Below are 20,947 nucleotides of genomic sequence, written 5' to 3'. Positions count from 1 at the left end.
TCAGGTATCAGGGATTGATGAGAATTCTCTCTAAGCTAACTTAGCGATTCTTGCTACCACTGGGCTATGCGGGCCCAGCAAGGACAGGTCCAAGATCAAGGTCTACTCAAAAAGAGGGCTCAGAGGAGCCTAATTAAAGTTTGGTCAAGGGGAAAATCTTCGTTGTGGTTGAAGTTCTTGTGACTTTACCACATGGGTTCAGATAGTGGAGAGTAAAACAATTCTCAAGGTTAGTCCTTGCAACATACTCATGAGTGGGGTCACTTGTTTTTTTTGTGTGTGACGGGATTTTAGACTGTGAAATGAATAGTACTACGGACATCTAAATCACCTGCTGGGAAGAATAAGATTTTTTAAGATTTTATTTATTTCACAGAGAGATAGCAAGAGCAGGAACACAAGCAGAGGGCGTGGGAGAGGAAGAAGCAGGCTTCCCGCAGAGCAGGGAGCCCAAAGCGGGGCTCGATCCCCAGGACCCCAGGATCATGATCTGAGCTGAAGGCAGACGGTTAACGACTGAGCCACCCAGGTGCCCCTACTATGTTTTTTTCCTAAAGAATTTAATCTAAATATGTATGTATTTCAGAAAAGAGTGATATAACTTTATATCTAGAAACTATAGTTAAGTGTATTTAGACTGCTTCTATTATGGTTCACAAACCAATTTAGCCTGGGAATCATGGGGGTAATGTGGGGGCATTTTTCTGCAAAGGAAACATGTAGCAAGCTGGACATCCTAAAGATTGTTGATCAGTGTAATTTTAAATTAGTTTACTATTTTGTAAGAGTATACAGGTTCGACTTTTGGCTGTTAATATTGATCTCTACCAGGTAGTAGGCCAAACCAATGAGGAGAGATTTAGGGCAAGCTCTTGAGCTTACCTGAGCATACAGACCTAGAAACAGGCAGATGAATTTATGTTCACCATGATGGACAAATATAAGAAGGCAAAACAAAAAAGGTGAATTATAAGTGTGGGAAATTAAGTTTCTAGCTTATATTGAAGTTATTAGTATTGGTGAGGGTTTACAGGATCCCTGAGAATTTTGACTGAGGTTTTAAATCATCAGGAAATGAATTTTGAAATCAAGCAGAGAACATTCTCTTCTCTTTAAACAAATTAATAGCATACCCACTCCCTGTGATGGACTGATAACCTCCCCCCGGCTCCCCGCAAAAGATATATCCTGAAATTGGAGAAGATGCAAGGAAGATTCTAAAAGGGTCAAGATACATAGTGCCTGTCCATGAGGAGAAAAGAAAAACAATTGGAATCTATAGATACAAGTGCTGGAAAGAGATATGGCCATGTTTTTTGATGTCAAGGATATGAATAGTATTGATAGTAGGAACACTGCCTTGTTTCAAGATTGGGTAAGCAGTGGGACTAGAAACTATCACCTTATCCAACTAGTTATAAACTTATGGAACTGATTAAGAGGAAGTAGCGGTGGAAAATATAAATAACCTCAAAAATGATTTAGCTAAATTTGTGGATTACAGATTCATAATGGGTTATTACAAGGAACTAGGATGTTTTGGGTACACTCCTAACCTTTGAGGTTGACATCAAAGAGCAGCTATTCTCCCCACAGCATGTCCCCTGGTGCCATCATCAGGATCCTGGACAGGAAGGATTGTGAGTCTGATCCAATGTGGCAAGACCCATTAGACTCTGATCGGTGCCAGATCTGTGTGGGTTGTAAATTTAGGGTAAATTCCAATATGAGGGTTGCAAATTTCAATGAACGAAAACTTGAAAACCTTAACTTTTATATTTCCTAATCTTTGTTAATTCTCCCTTATTTAGTGTACTCTAAAGCACATTTTTCAACTCTTTGGAAGATCTTTTTATGTAGATTGTACTTGACTATGATTGCACTTCATGAACTAGTAGTTTCCCACACTGTAGGTTGAACAGGGTCAACAAATAACCCTGGGAAATAAATCTTCTGCCCTTAGGATTTCTCTTGCACATCAACCCATTTCCAATTTGCAGTTTAAGATTGAGAGAATAAAATAGATTCTTTTTTAAAAATTTTATTGTTATGTTAGTTATCATACAATACATCATTAGTTTTTGATGTGGTGATCCACGATCCATTGTTTTCGTATAACACCAGTGCTCCATGCAGTACGTGCCCTCCTTAATACCTATCACCGGGCTATAGATTCTACTTCAATTATGACTTTAGGTGTTTCTGATAGATCTATAAAACTCCCCCTTTGAATCCATTTTAATCTGTGTATAGGGATGCACAAAGATAATTTTTGTGTTTTGAGGTACAGAGACTTGTTTTCCCAATATTACTTTCTTGGGGTGGTGGTGGTAGGGGTGTTATATTCAGAACTTTGATCTGAATGCCTTAAAGCAATGTGTAGGAATCAACTAGGGACCTTGTTTTAATATGGATTTGGATTCACTAGGTGTGGAGTGAGGCCTGAGATTCTGCCTCCAGGTGATAATGTTGCTGCAGGGCTGAGAACCACATTTTGCAAACAAGTTTTAAAGTATTACTTGCTAATGTAGCACTGTAGTTTTCAAAATCAATCTTGGTTTCAGCTTTCCCTCAAAATGTTTTTGGAAAGCTTAAGGGATAATTAAAACAAATAATTTGGGTGGACAGGAACCAAATGCTCTATTTGGACCTTGAGCTAATCTAGAAATACTTTTTCACCTCTTCTCAATTCTTCCATCTCTCTTCCTTTTCCATCTTAAATATTTCCATTCTGTTTTGAAAATGGTGACTACACAACACAAATGTTTCTTGTTTCCATTAAACTTAAACACACACATGCACACACTTTCAGTTCTGTGTACTTTGCCTAATTATTGGCAATAAACTCAGTAAAGGGATTTAAGGCTTAACAAATGTTCTACTTGGAGGAAATTGTAATTAAGGTTATTAAGGCCTTTGGGTTCCTGTGTGTGTTTTAAGCAAATTAGGATTTTATGTGTCTTTTAAAGATACAGTAACTCCTCCCTGCCCAGTTAGTTCCTCTGCATGGATGAGCATGAGCATTCAGTGCAAGTGGTTGAAATGGTACATGTCCTTTGTTCTTTCATGTAAATCATTGATGTAAGTGAAGGATTTATTTTTTTCTCAATTCACATGTGAAACTCTGGATAACTTAAAGTAAAAACTAAGAAATGGAGAGAAGGGGTCCATTGTAATTTGGTACCAAAATCATTTTGAAAACCAAATTCTTTAAATTCTTTAAAACATTTTAAGGCAGAATAATTGAATAATTGCTGTTAACCTTTTATTTCCAAAATAACATCATTTTCACTGAGAAAGCAGTATGGTTCATCACAGGACATTTATGAAGTGCTGAACTGTATAAGAAGATGGACTTATTTTACCTCCTTGCCTTAACCATGTTAACATTTTTGTGTCTATTTTTCTAAGATTTTTCTGTGTGACTGTAGAAAGTAGAAAGTTTATAAAAATTTACCTTTCCTTTAAATTCCAGTATAGTTAACATACAGTATTATATTTGTTTCAGGAGTACAATATAGTGATTCAATTATACTATACAGAACCTGGTGCTCATCTAAGACAAGTACACTCCCTTTTTGTCCATTTTACTCATCTCCCCACCCACCTCCGCTCTGGTAACAAGCAGTTTGTTCTCTGTAGTTAGTCTGTTTTTTGGCTTGTCTCTTTTTCCTTTGCTCACTTTTTTGTCTCTTAAATTCCACATATGAGTGAAATCATAGGGTATTTGTCTTTCTCTGATGTATTTCTCTTAGCATTGTACTCTCTAGCTCCACCCATGTCCTGGCAAATGTCAAAATTTCATTGTTTTTTTGTGGCTGAATAATATTCCATTATATATCTACACCCCCCCCCCCCACACACACACACAGACACATCTTCTTTATCCATTCATCAATTGATGGACACCTGGGCTGCTTCCATAACTTGGCTATTATAAATACTGCTATGAATATAGGGGAACATGTAACCCATTGAATTAGTGTATTTATATTTGGGTAAATATCCAGTAGTGCAATTGCTGGATGATAGGGTAGTTCCATTTTCAACTTTTTGAGAACTCTCTCTCTTGTTTTCCACAGTGGGTGCTCCAGTTTACATTCCCACCAATGGTGCAGGAGTGTTTCCATTTCTCCACCTCCTCACCAAAACCTATTGTTTGTTGTGGTGTTGAGTGTAGCCATTCTGACAGGTGTGAGGAGATACCTCCTTGTAGTTCTGATTTGTATCTCCCTGATGAGTGATGTTGAGCATCTTTTCATGTACCTATTGGTCGTCTGTTTGTTTTTGGAGAAATGTCTTTTAATGTCTTCCCATTTTTAAATTATTTGTTTGGGTGTTGAGTTTTATAAATGTTAAGTCTTTAACTTCCAGTTAACATACAGTGTAATATTCAGATGTATAATATAGTCATTCTACACTTCCATAAAACATCTGGTGCTCCTCACAACAAGTGCACTCCTTAATCTCCAACACCTATTTAACCCATCCCACCACCCACCTCCCCTCTGGTAACCATCAGTTCTCTATAATTAGAGTTTGTTTCTTGGTTTTTCTTTTTTTTTTTTTCCTCCTATGATCATTTGTTTCTTAAATTCCACATATTAGTGAAATCATATGGTATTTGTACAATTGCACCAAAGAATAGTAAGATACCTAGAAATAAAACTAACCAAAGATGTTAAAAGACCTGTATTCTGAGAACTAAAACACTGATGAAAGAAATTGAAGATTACACAAAGAAATGGAAAGATATTCCGTGCTCATGGATTGGAAGAACAAATATTGTTAAAATGTCTATACTACCCAAGGTGATCTACACATTTAATGTAATACCTATTAAAATACCAAGAGCATTTTTCACAAAACTAGAACAAAGAATCCTAAAATTTGTATGGAATCACAGAAGAACCCCAAATAGCCAAAGCAATCTTGAAAAAGAAAAGCAAAGCTGGAGGCATCAAAATTACAGACTTCAAGCTGTATTACAAAACTGTAGTCATCAAAACAGTATGGTACCATCATAGAAAATAGACACAGAACAGAAAACCCAGAAATAAACCCACAACTATATGGTCAATTAATCTTTGACAAAGCAGCAAGGAATATGCAATGGGAAAAAAGACCATCTCTTCAACAAATGGTGTTGAGAAAACTGGACAGCAACATGCAAAAGAAAGAAACTTGATTAGTCTTATACCATACACAAAAATAAATTCAAAATGGACTAAAAACCTAAATGTGAGACCTGAAACCATAAAAATCCTGGAAGAGAGCACAGATAGTAACTTCTTTGATATCAGCCAAAGCAACATTTTTCTAGGTATGTCTCCTCAGGCAAGGGGGAAAAAAGCGAAATTAAACTATTAGGACTACATCAAAATCTTCTGCATAGTGAAGGAAACACACACACGTACACACACAAACACACACACATATATATGTGCAATGGAATATTCAGCCATAAAAAAGGAATTAAATCTAGCCATTTGCAATGACATGGATGGAGCCAGAGAGTATTATGTTAAGCTAAATAAATCAGAGAAAGATAAATACCACCTGTCAGAATGTCTAAACTCAACACAAGAATTAACAGGTATTGGTGAGGAGGTGGAGAAAAAGGTGATGTATAGAATTGTTGAAATCACTATACTGTGCTCCTGAAACAGATATAACACTGTATGTTAACTACACTGGAATTTAAAGTTAAATTTTAAAAAAACTTTCTACTTTCTATGTACCTACAGAAAAAAAACCTTAGAAAAATAGAAATAAAATTTGTAAATAGTATTTTCTTAATTTCTCTTTGTGCTGCTTCATTATTGGTGTATAGAAATGCAACAGATTTCTGTATTTTTGTGTGTGCTGTGACTTTACTGAATTTGTTTATCCATTCTAGCAGTATTTTTGGTGGAGTCTTTTGGATTTTCTATATATAGTATCATGTCATCTGCAAATAGTGAAAGTTTGACTTCTTCCTGGTCAATTTGGTTGCCTTTTGTTTCTTTGTTTGATTGCTGAGGCTAGGACTTTCGATAGCATGTTAAATAACAGTGGTGAGAGTGAATATCATTGCCTTTTTCCTGACTTTGGGAGAAAAGCTCTTGGTTTTTCCCCATTGAGTCTGATGTTAGCTGTGGGTTTTTCATATATGGTCTTTACTATGTTTCCTCTAAACCTACTTTGTTGAGGCTTTTTATCATGAATGGATGTTGTGCTTTGTTAAATGCTTTTTCTGCATCTATTGAAATCATATGGTTCTTATCCTTTCTTTTATTAATGTGGTGTATCACATTGATTTGCAAATATTGAACCATCCTTGCAACCTGGGAATAAATCCCACTTCATCATGGTGAGTGATTCTTTTTCAGGTATTGTTGGATTTAGTTTGCTAATATTTTGTTGAGGATTTTTGCATCTACATTCATCAGATACACTGGCTTGTAGTTCTTTTTTGTAGTGTATTTCGTGTTGGTATCAGGGTAATGCTGGCCTCATACAATGAATTTGGAAGTTTCTGTTCTATTTTGTGGAATAGTTTGAGTAGAATAGGTATCAACTCTTCTTTAAATGTTTGGTAGAATATACCTGTGGTGCCATCTGGCCCTGGACTTTTCTTTTTTTGGGAGTTTTTTGATGGTAATCGGTCTGTCAAGTTTTCTATTTCTTCCTGTCTCAGTTTTGGTAGGTTGTATGTTTCTAAAAATTTATTCATCCATTCTGGGTTATCCAATTTGTTGGCATATAGTTCTTCATAATCTTCTTTTATAATTGTAGTTCTGTGGTGTTGGTTATTTCTCCTCTTATTTGTAATTTTGAGTCCTTTCTCTCTCTCTCTCTCTCTCTCTCTCTCTCTCGATAAGTCTGGCTAGAGGTTTATCAATTTTACTTATTTTTTTCAAAAAACCAGCTCCTGGTTTCAATGACATGTTCTATTTTTCTCGTTTCTATATCATTTATTTCTGTACCAATCTTTATTTCCTTCCCTCTGCAGGTTTTAGGTTTTGTTCTTTTTCTAGCTCTTTTAGGGGTAAGGTTAAGTTGTTTGAGATTTTTCTTCTTGAAGTAAGCCTGTATTGCTATAAGGTTCCCTCTTAGAACTGCTTTTGCTGCGTCCCAAAGGTTTTGAACCATTGTATTTTTCATTTGTTTCCATATACTTTTTAATTTTATTCCTGTTTGACCCATTCATTGTTTAGTAGCATGTTATTTAACCTTCATGTATTTGTGGTCTTTCCAGAATTTTTTCCTGTGGTTGACTTCTAGTTTCATGGTGTTGTGGTCAGAAAAGATGCATAATCTTTTTGAATTTGTTGAGGCTTGTTTTGTGGCCTAGTATCTGATCTATTCTGGAACATATTCATGTGCACTTGAAAATGTGTATTCTGTTTTAGGGTGGAATATTCTGAATATATCTGTTGAATCCATCTGGTTCTGTTTGTGAAAGCCATTGTTTCCTTGTTTTTCTGTTTTGATGATCTATTGATATAAGTGGGGTGTTCAAGTCCCCTGCTATTATTGTATTATCAATTAGTTCCTTTATGTTATTATCTGTTGTATGTATTTGGGTGCTCCCATGTTGGGTACATAAATATTTGTAATTTTTGTATCTTGTTGGATTGTTCCCATTATTATTACATAGTATTCTTCTTTGTTTCTTGTTACAGTCTTTGTTTTAAAGTCCACTTTGTTGGGGTACCTGGATGGCTCAGTTGGTTAAGCATCTGACTCTTGATTTCAGTTCAGATCATGATCAAGCCCAGTGTGGAGCCTGCTTAAAATTCTCTCTCCCTCTCCTTCTGCCCCTGCCCCCTCCAAAAAATGTCTAATTTGTCTGCTATAAGTATTGCTACCCTGGCTTTCTTTTCACTTCCATTTGCATAATAGATGTTTCTCCATCCTCTCATTTTCAATTTACAAGTGTCTTTGGGTCTCAACAGAGTTTCTTGTAGGCAACATACAGATGGGTCTTGGTTTTTTTAATCCATTTTGTCATCCTTTCTCTTTTGATTGGAGCATTTAGTCCCTTTACATTCAAAGTAATTATTAATAGGTATGTGTTTATAGCCATTTTGTTACTTATTTTGTGGTTGTTTTTGTAGTTTTTCTCTCCTTTTCTCTCTTGTTCTCTTCTCTCACAGTTTGCTGGCTTTCTTTAGTGATATAATTGGATTCCTTTCTCTTCATTTTTTGCATATCTGTTACTATTTTTTGATTTGTGGTGACCATTAGGTTTGTATATAACATCTGTATATAGCAATCTAGATTATGTTGATGGTCACTTAAGTTTGAACCCATTCCTTACTCCTCTCTCCTCCACATTTTAGGTATATGGTGTCATAATTTACATCCTTTTATTTTGTGAGTCCCTTGACTGAGTTTTAGAGATACATATTTTTACTGGTTTTTGTGCTTTCTACTTTTCTTTCTCTTACTTACTATCTTTCCCTTTTCATTCTAAGAGTCCCTTTTAACTTTTCATGTAGGGTTGGTTTAGTGGTCATGAACTCCTTAGGCTTTTGTTTGAGAAATTCTTTATCTCTTTCTATTTTGAATGATAGCTTTACTGGATAGAATATTCTTGGCTGCACATAGTTTCCATTCAGCACTTTGTATATATCATGCTACTCCCTTCTGGCTTGGAAAGTTTCTGCTGAAAAATTCTGTGATAGCCTTATGGGCTTCCCCATATATGTAACTGTTGTTATTTGTGTGGCTGCTATTAATATTTCTTCTCTATCATTGTATTTTGCCATTTTAATTATATGTTGGTGTGGATCTGCTTTTTGATTTTGTTGGAAATTCTCTGTGCTTCCTGCATTTGGATATGTGTTTCCTTCTCCCAGACTAGGGAAGTTTTCAGCTATTATTTGTTCAAATAAATTTTCTGCCCCCTTTTCTCTCTCCTCCTCCTCCTCCTTGGACTCCTATAATGTGAATGTTATTACGTTTGATGGAATCACTGAGATCCCCAAGTCTCTTCTCGTTTTGCCTAATTCTTTTTTTTCTCTTTCTTGTTCAGCTTGATTACCCTCCATTACTGTATTCTAGGTCATTAATTTGTTCTTCTGCTTCTTCCAGCCTGCTGTTCATTCTTTCAAGCATGTTTCTCATTTTAATTATTGAACCCTTTATCTGTGCTGTTATTCCTTATCTCTGTGTTAGGGTCTCACTGATGTCCTCCACTCCTTTCTCCAGTCCAGTGAGTATCTTTATGATCATCACTTTAAATTCTGTATCAGGCATGTTAACTTATATCTGTGTCACTTAGATCTCTGGCTGTGGCCTTGTCCTGTTCTTTCAGTTGGGACAAATTCTTCTATCTTGTCTAATTCTTTATGCCTGCTTCTCTGTGTTAGGAAAATCAGCTATATCTCATGTTCTTGAGGGTAATGAACTTAGGAAGAAGAGGTCCTGTGGTGCCCTGAAGTCTAGTGGCCACTGTTCCCCAGAGCCTATTGCTTCAGGGAGTGTCTCCAGTGTGTGCTGCATGCACTCTGCTGTTGTGTGCTGGCCGCTTTATCCTTCAGGCCAGTCGTCTGTAGCAGCTTTCTTTGCCTGTTGTGGGCAGTGTTTGGTCCCTGGCCTGAATGTGGCGAGTTTTAACTAGGTGTGCTCTGTTCTGCTTATGAAATAAAGGCATAGTTCCCCCTTTGGAATTAAGTAATCTCCTGGGCAAAATTTTTCCAAAAAACTTTCACCTAATGGTATTAGGATGGTGATGATCCCTGCCTGCATTAAAGTATCATATTAATGATGGCAAAATGATAAATCTAATTATGTGGCCATAGTCATTCAAATTCAAGATTGGAAGATATTCTATGAGACAACTGGCCTAGACTCTAAAAGATCTCAATGTCTAGGAAGACAAAGAATAGTGGGTGAAATATTCCTAATTGAAAGGACTAAGGGCTAAAGAAACAAACCAAATGCAGTTCATAGTCTTTGTTGTTTTTTTTTTTTCCAAGATTTTATTTATTGAGAGAGAGCAAAAGTGAGAGATCACAGAAGGAGATGGAGAAGGACTCCCTGCTGAGCAGGGAGCCTGATGTGGGGCTCAATCCCAGGACCCTGGGATCATGACCTGAGCTGAAGGCAGATGCTTAACTGGCTGAGCCACCCCTTTGATTGGTTTGTGGATAGATGGGAAAAACAGAACAATTTTGGAATAGCTCAGGAAATATGAATATAGACAGCATACTAGTAATATTATTTTACCCATGTTAAATTTTTGAGGTCCTACAATGGTATTGTGATTACATAAGAGAATGTTCTTATTCTCAAAAGGTGTATGCTAAATTTCATGTGAAATATTGTGATGCTCGCAACTTTCAAATTATCAAAAATGTATATGTGTGCATTTCCATACTTTCTCCCTATCCATAGATCTTTGTGTGCATAGAGATATAATAGGGAGAGAAAGGGGGAATTATTTTTTTTTTATAAATAATGAGGTTAGTTTTGATAGAGCTTATTCTTAATGACTTATAAATACCAGGATAGATGTTTATAATAATTGTTTTAAACTATAAGTGTTTACAATCCTGTTGTCCTAAAGCCTCTTCTAGAATTTGGAGGTTTTGAAGTTCAGTTTTCCAACTTACTGAAAATCAAACATTTATCCATCTCTTCTTTAAATTTCTATTTCATGGGATGCCTGGGTAGCTCCGTTGATTAAGTGTCCAACTCTTGAATTTTGGCTCAGGTCGTGCTCTGAGTCATGAGATTTAGCCCCGTGTTGGGCTCTGCACTGAGCATGGAGCCTGCTTATGATTCTCTCTCTCCTTCTTTCTCTGCCCTTCCCCCTGCTTGCATGCTCGCTCGCTTGCTCTCTCTCTCTCAAAAAAAAAAAAATTCCTGTTTTATTTTTTCAGGAACCAATTTCTCAATAGTTAAACTATATAAAGATATAATAATTTATTAGCATCTTCCTGCCTATCTTTTATTTCAATATTTTTTAAGCTGTGCTTGATTTTCCTTCACTTTGAAGGCTTTATTTTTAACTGTTACAAAAATGAAAGCGGAAAATAAAAATTTGTCTATCTCTTTTATGTAATATTATGTAATATTACCCACATCTTAATAGTTGGGTTTAACTTTTCCTTTTAATTTTGCTCTAAAAAATTTCCATAAACCTTAGGAAACTTTAGCCTTCTTCACATTTCTTTTGTGATTATTTTTTTTCCTGAATGTATCCTTTTGTACATGTTGCTTAAAATGTTTGAAATTATTGGAGAACTTGCTATAAAACCATATTGAATTCTATAGAATGTTACTCATTTTTTCCCTTTTGCTATTATGTTTTTTTTTTTTTTTTTTTTTTTAGTAGTCTCCATCCCCAGTGTGGAGCCCAGCGTGGGGCTCAAACTCACGACCATAAGATCAAAACCTGGGCTGAAATCAAGAGTCAGATGCAAAACTGACTAAGACATCTAGATGCCCCTGTAGATTTCTTATTTGGAAAAATAGCCTTTTAACACCTATTCTAATTTAGAAACATTGGCTGCAAATCCAAACCTGTTTCCTTTCAAACTTAAGAAAAAAATACACATTCTTAAAGTCTTCAATTATATTTCTGGAGTCACAGTTTCTGTATCCTACTGTTATAAACTCCATGGTAACATCATAATTTCTGTGTTCTCTGCACATTTTTCCTTGAATCTAAGTTAAGTGCTCAGTGGCTCCTTTTGTTGTTTTTTGCTGTTGGCTGAAAGATAAATTGTCAATAAAATAAGCCAAGAATTATCAGACCTATTAAACATTTTTTCCTTGCATTCCCCAACCCTGTGCATACATCTGGCACATACTGCTCTGTCTTTTTGGGATAGCCTCCTTCAATGGGCAAACTTCTGCTTTCTCTTTAACACCCAGCTCCTATTACCACCTATTTCTTAGCTCTTCCAGGATAAATCAAATCTTCTCCCATACTCCCAAATACTTGGTGTCATGAACATAAAATGCAATTTAAAAACCACAGCACCTTGAAGGGCTCATACTGAACAAATCTAGAATAAGATGAGCATTAAAAACAGTAACAGATGTTAGTCCACTGAATAAAATCCATGATTCCCTGCTGACATAAACAAGCAGACAAACCATTGCAGGAGAAGGGCAAGCTCCTCCTAACATTTGAATGCCCCCTAATCCGTGGAGAAGGAATGATAGAGTTAGGAAATCACCTTTGAGACCCATCAGAATGAGAGTTGATTTAGGCAAGAATAAAAAATGGATACCATAACTAGTGTGTGGAATTGTGATGAACAGGATATTTATACAAGTTACTGTATTTTTTTTTTCAAAAATTATTTACCATAGAGGGGAAAATAGTAACTTTGCAGTGTGGAAACCTAGGAGACACCATCTTAACCAAGGCATCAAGGTTAACATCATGAGTAATGCAACCAAATTCATCAGGTGCCGCTTGGCATGCACAAGAAAGGAGATAACATCACTTTGTACATTATCCCAAGAAAGGCCAATCATGAGGGAGTATCAGACAAACCCAAATAAACTTTCTATAAATAACTGACCTGTTATCTTCCAAAATACAAGCTCATGAAAGAGGAACTGTTCCGGATTAAAGGAGACTAAAGAGATGACAACCTAATGCAGTGCATAAACTTGGATGGGATTCTAGTCTAGGAAAAAAAATAGATACGAAAGACATTATGGAATAATTGAATATAAACTATGGATTAGAAAATAGTATTGATATGGCTGATGTAAGACAATGTCTTTGTTTTTGGAAATACTGAATGCTGAGAAAATATAGAGATAAAAGAGCATAATGTTTGCAACTTGTACTCAAATGGTTCAGAAAAAAATAGTATATGCATATATTTGCATATACATATGTAAATGTAGGTATATATTCATGTCTGTGGCTATATATACATCTTTGTAAACACATATGCATGTAGTTTTTGCCACTTTGAGAGTGACCAAATGCTCTTTACAGTTTTCCATTAATAGACAATTTGCTTTTGGCTTTCAAGGCCTGGAGGAAATGGAGAACTGTGGTTCAGAGAGCCGCGGCAAATTGCCCTCCAGATCCATCTAGAACAGAAGTTTCTCCTCTGTGTCAGAATGTTAGTCCATACCTCCCCACTTCACATCTTTAAAGTCTAGTTTTGATCATTTGACTGGTGTCCCCAGCCATTCTAATTACACAGGTATGCCTGCTGTGTTACTACTTCAAAGGCCCCTTGGCCAGGACACCATCTGTCTTCAAAGACAGTGAGGGGAGTGGCCCATTTGCAGGAAATTGTATGGTTTAGGTAGGTTCCCCCCCCCCCCCTTTGAACTTGTCAAGTAAAGATCCCTATTGAAAAAGTGCTGGCCTTTTGCTGTATGCCCAAACAAATACTTTCCATTTATAATTCTGAAGATCGTCTTTAACCTCTGCCAGAAGAAACCTGTAACTCAGTTTCCCCCTGTGTTGTATCAACAGTGTTCCTCTGAAATGTTTTCGTGGATGACATCTTAATTTTGTTGGTTTATGAGACTTAATATATTCCTAGTAATGTTAGGAAAGAATTAGTATAGTGCTCTTAGTGACTAATCATCAAAAGGAACTTTGGTTATTTTGCTGCAGCTAAAAACAGAGCGCAGGCACAGTGAGCAAATTACAAGGGTATGGCCTAATTTGAAAGAACTCCATTTCAATCATGTTTTAATGCATTTTTTTTTTCTCCTAGAAGCTGTACATGTATCTCTTAATGGGGAAGGAAAAAGCATGGCTTTTGAGAGAGCTGGATTCAAATTTGTCACTAACAAACTGTATGACCTTGGAAGTTTCTTAAACTCTCTGATCTGTTTATTCACTTTGATAAACAGAAATTATGAGTAATAAGCATGACTTTCAAAAAATATGAAAGCATGTAGCCTACAATTTGTCACGTACCATATTCTCCAAAGTTCAATTTTCTTCCCCCTCCCCCCCCATTTTGACTTTCCTCTTTTTCATTGCTTTTTGTTCTGAATAGGTAGAACTTTCTTAGAAGGAAAGACTGGTGAAGCAGATTTGAACTGGCTCTAAAGTAGGGATTGCAGTCAGGCATGTCTACAAAGCATTTTAAAATAGACTGTATATAAATGTTAAACGCAGACAATTGATTTAAAAATTGAGAACTGTATCTTGTGTAGGTCTGGAGATTTAGTAGTGAATCATTCTGATTTTTGTTTATGTGATTTTTTTACCAAGAGTGACCTACATTGAATATAATAAAGCTTTCACTTTTTTTTTTTTTTTTTTTTGCATCACAGTGTAGTCTTGAATAATTGTTGCATAGTGTTTGTCAACCCTAAGGGTTTGTTAGTGTGTTTTTCATTAATGCAACTTAAATTTTTATTATCTTGAAGAAACCTTTCTCTGGGACAGTGTAGCTAATAGAGTGTTCATTCTCAAATTTAAAACACAATGGTATGACCCATGGAAGTTTCCACATCTAAAACACATGGAGTCTTTAATCTGGTTAGTTATGACACAGATTCTTCTTGAGGGCTGGGTTTATGACACCAAATAAGCCATCCAGTTTGCTTTCCATTTATTTTAAATTTAAAGTCGGATAAACAGAAGTTACCAAGCTAGTTTCTATTCTAGGATGCAGATGGTATATGAGGGATAGTTCGATTACTTATCTATGATGGGAATGGGAATATATATTGAATAATCTACCCATACCCATCCTCCCCTTTTTTTTTAAAAACTCTACTCAGAATGGGGGAGATTTTTTCTACAGGCAGTTAGATAGGTCAGATACTATGGCACTTATGTTATAGTATTTACGAAGTATGCAAAACTATTTTGAAATAGTGTTAGTATAAGATGTACTTAAGTACTTTATGGAATAAAATTCTGGCTCTGTGAGCAGTTTGTTTTTCTCTATTTAAGTAATTGGATTATCTTCTTATGTAAACATGGAACCCTGTAAGAGTGGTGGTTTCACAATCTTCATAAATGTATATATTTAGATCTCAAGTTGGAGTTACCATTAGCACCAACAGTCTGTCAACATTTCCATGGGGTTGCTTAAGTATGTCGTGAAAGCCCAAGCCAATACTTGGCATGAGTAATCTGTACTACACAGCAGTTTCTAGCTGCGGCTTATAGGATCACATACGTTCTAACTTTAAGCTTGCTTTTCTTTTCGCTTTAGAATAGTTTTATGGAATACATTTTTTTTCTCTTTCACAGATTCAAGCAGGTGGCTTATTTTATACAACATATGACTCTTCCCTTATTTCAAAAACATTATATATCTCTGAAAAAATGAGCAATCTCAACCCATCTTCTATTTTTCTCTGATTTCATCAACTAATTTAAATTCTTGGTGTTAGCAGTTGTAGTAGCTGAAGATCTTATGATTCTGGTGGCGGTATTTGCCCACTGTAGTAGCTTAGTTTTGTGATGTGTTCTGAGCCTTACTTGTACATTCCCCCCTAACCCCCTATTATCTGTCAGAATTAACATCAAGTATAGGGATATGCATTATGATTTTTGTGTCAAAGTGTTTAGGGGAGGAAAAAGGAATATTTCTTATAGGCTTGGCTTCCAAAGTGAGTGTTAATTACGGGAAATACTTCATTTGGGGAATTGTATTATGCTTAACTGAGGACTTAGGTGTTTTTTTTTGTTTTTTTTTTTTAATCCAGGTCTATATATACATAGCTACTTTTTTCCATATGAGTGACTTGTCTTTTTACTCAGAGTATTCACAGCCATTTTGGAAACATGTTTTTGGAGAATTTCTAAATCCCATTTAATTCTTTTGAATTTTTATGTTCTACCTGAGTTGCTCACTCCTCCACTTTGGGCAGACTGTTTTTAACTGCTAATGATGTCTGTGTCTTGTGAAGTTTTGGATAGGTTTGTTGTGCTCTCAAACAGACCCGTGTAAAGTCCCACATTTGTTTTGCAACTGTGTCTTGGTTCATCATCTTTCCTTGACCTGCAGTTATTGACTGTTCTGGGCTTTCCTGTGACATCTTAGTTGTCCCACTTAAAGCATGCATGACACATGCCTCATAGAGGCTTTCTGATTCCCTGCTCTGTTGGCAGGAGGTGGGGGGGGGCGGAGTAATTCCTGCCCAGTGAACCACATTATGGCCACAGTTAACTGTGGTGGAAAATGTGCTTCTGAGGTGCCAATCCATGAGGATTATGGCTCAAATGGCACTGGCAAGTAATGAGATTATAACTGTGGTCACCTCATTTTTTTTCAAGTTATTAACACTCTGTGTTAATATAAATCTTTGACTCTATTTAGCTCTCTCCTTCTGTATTTTAAAATCTCCTGGTAGCCTTGAGTTTTGGTACAGTGAGATACATACTTTTGTAAGAGAAGCAAGATCATCGAATTAAAGACCTTTAATCCTAACGTCATTAAAATACTCCTATCTAAAGGTGATTTCCATATTTGGGGGGGGTCTTATAAATTTTTAGAAATGTTACTTTCCCAAGAATTACTTGTAGAGATAGGAGCCTATTGAGTCTTTCATTCCTAATTGTGCTATTTTAGGTGGGTAAAATGGAATTATTAATTATCAAGTAATTATCAAACTTTTAGGTAGCCAATTAATGTGGATTTCTTAAAGCTAGTAGTTCTTTGAGAAATTGAATTTTTTAAGCCTTTTACTTAAAAATATTGTTACCTATAGAACTCATAAAGAGTCTGAGAAATATGGTTTAATTCTAGAGATTATAGAATTTTGGGATTTTTGGTACAAGTTTGCCTTTATTCTCAATTTTTTTTTCTAGAATAAATTCATGTTAAGTGGACATTTTAGAAATTTATCCCTAAGCTTTATTAACATGGTTAATTTTAACATCTATTTTCTTGGACATGAGGACTATAATCATCTAGAGTATTAAAATTTGTTGTCTTTACATCAAAGATCAGATTACATGTTCCATGATGTTATTTTCTATAAATATTCACAACTTATTGTAAAACTAAGTAAAGTATCCTAAGATAGTCCTTTTTCATCTTGGTCAAATCTTTTGTAGATCCTTAATTCATGACCTTGATGGTTTAGTTGGGTTTGAGCTTGGTAGTACCCATGATTAAAGGATTTTTTTCTCCTAATGTTGCCAAGCTCTAGTGGGAGGATCCATGCCCAACTTGATCTGTATAGAATACAACAAGCAGGTTTCTTGTTATTGGTGCCCTAAGTTTGATCAATGAAGTTGATAGTAATTGTTTATCTTTAAAAATCTTTTGAATCATAGCACATGTGCTATGGTGAGCGCTGTGAATTGTGCAAAACTGCTGAATCACAGATCTGTACCTTTGAAACAAATAATACATTATATGTTTAAAAAACAGGAGGGGAAGAATGAAGGGGGGGAAATTGGAGGGGGAGATGAACCATGAGAGACTATGGACTCTGAGAAACAAACTGAGGGTTCTAGAGGGGAGGGGGGTGGGGGGATGGGTTAGCCTGGTGATGGGTATTAAAGAGGGCACGTTCTGCATGGAGCACTGGGTGTTATGCACAAACAATGAAACATGGAACACTACATCCAAAACTAATGATGTAATGTATGGTGATTAACATAACAATAAAAAATGAGTAATCAAAAAAATAACTGATACTATTGATGGTTAAAAGTAATAGATTTCATATTCATGTCCTATAAATCTGAACAAATTTTGTTTCCTCAAAATAAAAAGCTTTAACTCAAAAATCTTTTGAACTCTTATTTAACCAGCAAATATGGAGTCAAGGAGCCAACAGTCCATTGTTCAGTCCCATTATTTAGAATTCAAAATTTGTACCTTTTGTCAGGAATGGATGCCTTCACCAAGAAGGAATTTAGGTTTCTTCTCTCTTGGCAAGGGCTAAATCCTGAAATAGGGGAACACTTTTTTTTTTTTTTAGGGGAACACTTTTTAAAAGTGTTAGGAGTATATTAGAAACAGATGGACATTCAACACCTACATAAAAGGCACTATGGAATAAAATGTGAATAACTGGATTTAATTTAACAAAAGATCAAACTTAAAATACCAGGATTCATAAAGGACCAAACTTACTTTGCAATTTAAGAACACAAATAACTAGACTTAAATAATATTCTGTTTTTTTCTCTTCATATACTTGTTAGTAATATAGGTATTCTTACCTGGGTTCTGCCTGATAATTCTTGTTTTTTATAGCCACATGTTCCTTTCTCTGTCAAGGAGATATGTGTAGATTTGTGTTAATACTACTGCCTAACACCTTTTTGAAGATTTTTTAAAGTTTCATCTGAAATATTTCATCTTTAGAATTTTGGGTGGGTCTAGATTTAGAAAAAGTGTTTTGGTTGGAATGATGAGACTCTGGATCTCAGCAGGCTTTAGAGTTGGAAAACTTAGAGAGAGAGCAAATAAACATGGTCATCAAAGCTGGGAATTAAGATCTGTTTATTCACCTGCACACTTGAATTAAATCTCATAGCAATAGGCAGAGACACTTAACTTATTAAGATCCTGACCAAATAAATTATAGTCATGTTTAAAAAGTCTATTTTTGCCTGGCTTTAGATACTGAGCTTGGTATGGTCATCATATGATGGATGAAGATGTTCTTGTTGAATTAAGTTATTGATTTACACGGTAGAGACCACTAGGATGGCTGGCACTGGACAGTGGTTAATTAAACTTAAAAGTCTGCTTGAGGTTTAGGACATGAAGCTTCATGTTGCAAAAAATTACCCGTGCCCTTGTCCTTCAGTGTTGAAGAGCATTACTAATGGCTAGAGAAGATTGGGGCATGGGAAGATCACTTAGGTTGGATGTGGCTTACATCATTTTTGCTTTAAGAGAATTCCTCATTTGTGGGGTTATAAAGATATCTGACAGGGACTAAGATAAGTATTCCCTGCTTCATTTCCATTAAGCCAGTAAAGGCTCAAGTAAATAAGGCCTAGCTTTTAATGATTTTAAGAAAACCTTTAAAAAAATGTGGAGCACAATTTGTTGACTCTGAAATATTCCTGGTCAAGATGATAGTTAGCTTCTGATACATAAAAATAAAACAAAAAGGCTTTGACTTATGTTGATCTCTAAGTTCTGCAATTCTCTTTTCTCCATACTTGTTATGATAGAGTGTGATTTATGGTGATAAAGAGCTCTTGGTTTAACTTTGGAACTAAAAGTATAGCTTCAGCTTTTGTTTGTGGTGACAGCCTTTTTAAACCATTCTGCTATGTATGTAACTTCCAAATTATCTCTTACGAAGCTAATTTGGGATTTGGATAACCTTGATATAATTCTTCAGATCTGTAGTTAAAGTGAAGAGCAGAAGGCAGCCAGGAGACCACTCACAGACCTGCTGCAGGGGGCTCTGCCGTGTGGGGCTCCCACAGAGGCAGTTCCAGCCAAGCACCTCTGCCCTCACTTGAGTCTCCTGGTTGCTCCTATTTAAGGCTTGCTCTTTCACAAGAGACATCAATCGCTTCAAATATCATGCCACAGGGTCTTTGTGCTTAAGGTGGGTTATGTTCTTAGACAACCCTGAAAATAGAGTTCTCCTTAGTTGCTGCTACCCCACGCCAAAGCCATTTTGTCCATCGTACAGCTAGGGAGGACTCCAGTTCTGTTCCTCTCACCCAGCTTTTTGCACCCTACCTACCCTCTCTCCAATTTTACCCCTTTCTTACACAGAGAAGCTGAGCTGTATTCCAGTTTTTGAAACTTACCTATTACACCCTGCTCAGGACACCAATAATAATGTCAGAAGACAGCTGGAGCAATTGTAAATAGTATAGGCTTATTTTCATCTATGTGAAAATGTGTTATAAATCAATATTATCATGTCAGAATAAGGTGTAACAAAATCCTACAATGAGCATAAAAGCAGGAAAATCAACTCAACAACAGAGTGTAGAATGAAGAGAGAGGTGGGTATGGGGTAGGGGCACCATAACTGTCTTAGCAGTAATAAAGGCCTGAGTTATGAGAGGATTAATGGAAACCAGAATAGTGAGAGTTGGAATTAAGTGTATAGGAGATGTTATCATGGAAACCAGAGGAGGAGTAAAACTTTCTGAAATGACTGGGGCTACGGGAGTTGTGAGGACAAGAAACTGAGAATGAGGTCTTGAATTAAGGGTTAGAAAACTGGTTGTGGTTTTCAGAAAAGGTCGTGCTGGAGATAACTGAGTGGTTGTGGTAAATAGAGGCAGAAGACGGAACTGATTCTTCAAAAAAAGTGATGTTGGTCTTACTGCTATGAAGAGATGCTCGCACCACTTGACTGAAATTGAGCAAGTTAGGATACATGGAAAGTATGGTTAGTTATGAAAATGCAAATTATGTTACATATATGTAGATGTGTCTAGGAAGCGGTCTCCCAAAATTTTATTAGGAATTATATCTGAGGAAGTAACTTTTCATCTGTATTGATTCTTTTCTCCTCCACAATTGCAGATTTTAGAAAATAAGCTAGTAAATAAGGAACTGTTTGGGAAGCGTCAATAGGTTTGCAAGCAAGAGAATGTCCATCAAATGGATTCGGTATGCAGATAAAAGCAGCTGAACAGTTGATAGAACAAAGTCCTGGGATATAAGCAGGAAGAAGTGGATCTTAATGGCCAATTCAAAGTCTTGGCTCTCATTCCTGGTTCTGAGTGCCTTGGTGGTTCTTTGTTTTATCTTTCGAAAAAGGAGCCAAACTCCTGTTTTGGGATCTCCCTAGAAGAGAAGCTACAAGATCAAATCAGGGCTGTGGGAGCTCAGGAGAAGTAGCGAGAGCATCTTGGGGCCTAAAACCTATATAGATCTGCTACCAAGTAGCTATAAATACATTGGTTGTTGAATCATTATAAGGAAAGTTGTGGTATACTGAGTACTTTGTTGTATAGTTGCCAGTCTGAATACTTAGGGCTTGGTACTAATTGTATATGCAAAAAATATGTAGGCCTCAAAGCTAGAAATTTCAATAATTGCTGAGTCTTCTC

General features: G+C 36.1%; 1 protein-coding gene across 5 annotated transcripts in view; it reads left to right on the top strand.

The window, feature by feature from the left end:
* RSPO2 (R-spondin 2) overlaps nucleotides 1-20,947 on the top strand; it is a 151,964-nt gene that overhangs the window by 53,231 nt on the left and 77,786 nt on the right. Inside the window, exon 2 of one of the 5 annotated variants that reach the window (XM_073893101.1) lies at nucleotides 377-529. The exons of the other annotated variants lie outside the window; for them this stretch is intronic. The gene's annotated coding sequence lies outside the window, so the exon portion shown is untranslated. The remainder of the gene's footprint in view (nucleotides 1-376; nucleotides 530-20,947) is intronic. 5 annotated transcript variants of the gene reach the window in all.

Source organism: Callorhinus ursinus, unplaced genomic scaffold (assembly GCF_003265705.2).
Source record: "Callorhinus ursinus isolate GAN/ISIS: 27379988/994484 unplaced genomic scaffold, GSC_fseal_2.0 scaffold5, whole genome shotgun sequence".
In the NCBI taxonomy this organism is placed as follows: Eukaryota; Metazoa; Chordata; class Mammalia; order Carnivora; family Otariidae; genus Callorhinus; species Callorhinus ursinus.
Note: the sequence above shows the minus strand (reverse complement) of the source record. Positions and strands in the feature narration are given on the sequence as shown.